Raw genomic sequence first — 2526 nt, 5'->3', positions numbered from 1 at the left:
ATTGCTTATTTTTTTGAAGACCACGAAATAGCTCCTGAGCCCAGCATAAAAACATATCCTGATGTGCTTCTCCTATCATCTGGATCTCCAGCATAGTCACTGTCAGTAAAGCCAAACAAATCTCCCTTTTCTCCATTCTTGTGGAACAGCCCAAAATCAGTTGTACCTTACAAGTACCAAAAAATTCTCTTTGCAGCAACAAGATACATCTCTATAGGATTTTCTATGTATCTGCTAATGAGACTTACAGCGTGCATTATATCAGGACTTGTTGCAGTTAAATACATCAAGCTCCCGACAATCTGCTTGTACATAGTGTTGTCAACCTTCTTTCCTTCAGAATCTTTTACTAGCTTCAAGCCAACATCGGTTAGTGTGCTAGCAGGGTTGCAGTTCTTCATTTGGAACCTGTCCAAAATTTCTTGCACGTATTTCCTTTGTGAAATAAAAGTTCCACCAGCAGATTGTTTTGAACAACTTCTATCCCAAGAAAATAATGCATCTTTCCAAGATCACATATCAAATTCAAGCATCATAGACTGCTTAAAATTTTCAAACATGGCACCATAATTTCCAGAATAAATCAAATCATCAACATATAAGCACACAATAAACATCTTTCCTCCATCTCCAATATTTGTAAAAGTGTATGCTCATATGGACATTTTTGAAAACCCCCGTTAGAAAAATAAGCATCTATACGACTATACCACGCTCTTGGAGCTTGCTTTAGTCCATATAGTGCTTTTTTTAATTTATATACCTTATGCTCATTTCCAAGCTTCACATAACCGGGAGGTTGATCAATAAATACCAGTTCTTCCAAGTTGCCATGTAAAAATGTCAATTTCACGTCCAACTGGAAGATAGCCTATGAACTTTGAGCTGCTAATACGATCACCAATCTGATTGTATCATGCCTTGCAACTGGAGCGAAGACCTCTTTGTAGTCGATGCCAAACTTTTGCTTGTAGCCTTTAGCGACTAAGCGTGCCTTATAGTTATTGACTTCTCCATTCTCCTTCAGCTTCGTCTTGTATACCCATTTTAAACCAATGGTTTTTTGCCCTTTTGGAAGTTCTGTCAACTCCCAAGTGTTGTTTCTTTCAATGGCAACAATTTCAACATCCATAGCCTTTCGCCACTTCGATTCTTTAACAGCATCTTCGAAAGCTACAGGATCACAATATGAAAATAGAGCAAAATGTGTCAATGGGTCCTCGAACTGATAAACCCTAGTTACCTCATAATCCTCCATCCATGCAGGTCTTCTTCTAACTCGTTGAGGTTGCTGCTCATCGTCTGCTTTAACTGCTGGAATGTTTTGAGTGACTGGTGGTTATTGCTCATTCTTTACGGGCTGCTGCTGTCTATCTTCATTTTCTCCATCACAATCAACTTGTATCTGTTGTTCGGCATTGTTTTCATCCCAAATCCACAACTGTTCTTCATCAAAAATCACGTCACGACTAATGACAATTTTCTTGGTACCAGGATTATACAATTTGTATGCTTTTGACTGCTCACTAACACCAAGAAAAGTGCATTTTTCACCTTTCTCATCAAGCTTGCTCCTCATTTGATCTAGAATGTTGTAACACCCTGAAGAATTAATTAAGATTAATTAAGGTAATTAAGATTATTAGTGTGCCTAATCTGGATTATTAATTGAGTTTAATTAATAAATGTTTCTGACACGTGTGAGTTTAAATAGTTTCAAGGTATTTAAATTATTCTCAGTAATTTATTTTAACCCAGAAGTGTGTATGGGCGCATTTCTGGACTGTTATTTTAAAATATTGTACACATGCCCTTTTCCTTTCCTTTTTCCTTTTCTTTTCTTTTTCCTTTTCCTTTTCTTTTCTTTTTCTCTTCCTTTCCCGTGCGTCTCTCTCCCTCACTCTCTCTCTCTCACTCTCCCGTGCTCTCTCTCACTCTCACTCTCTCTCATTTTTGTCCCAAATCAAACGGATCTTGAACAAAGCAAAGATTTAAAGAAGTTTTCAACGTCAAGAGAAGGATTCGAGGTAAGATTACTGAAAGAACCTCTCTTGAATCTTACGTTTTCGGATTTCAAAACCCATTTTGGTTCAAACCGGATTTTGATGGTTTTTGAGTAAAACTATAGTAGAAATTGGAGATCTTGGGTTCTTTGGACTTGTTTTAGGACCTAGAACCCAGATCTAGTGGTTTCCCTTTGAAAAATCTCGATTTGGGACTGGATTTGCAGGTTTTGGATTGATTTCCGCGAGCTTCTCTCGCGCAGCTGATTCAACCGGTCCACCTGTGCGGTCGACCGGATCACATGGAAACTGGTCGACCCATGCGGTTGACCGGATTGCAGGCTGACCGGTCGACCTGTCCGGTCGACCGGTGTGCACACTACCGGTCGATCGGTAGTGTTGCACTGCTCTGTCACCGGTCGACCAGTTGACACGGGGTTTGACCCTGTTTAGCCTGAAATTGCTGTTTTGACCCCTGTTTTCGGGGAGAACCCAAATTAGCTTCATTTGGAGACTTGAGATA

Source organism: Morus notabilis, unplaced genomic scaffold (assembly GCF_000414095.1).
Source record: "Morus notabilis unplaced genomic scaffold, ASM41409v2 Scaffold1006, whole genome shotgun sequence".
Taxonomy (NCBI): domain Eukaryota; kingdom Viridiplantae; phylum Streptophyta; class Magnoliopsida; order Rosales; family Moraceae; genus Morus; species Morus notabilis.
The sequence above is the reverse complement of the archived record's forward strand: the minus strand, read 5'-3'. Positions refer to the sequence as shown.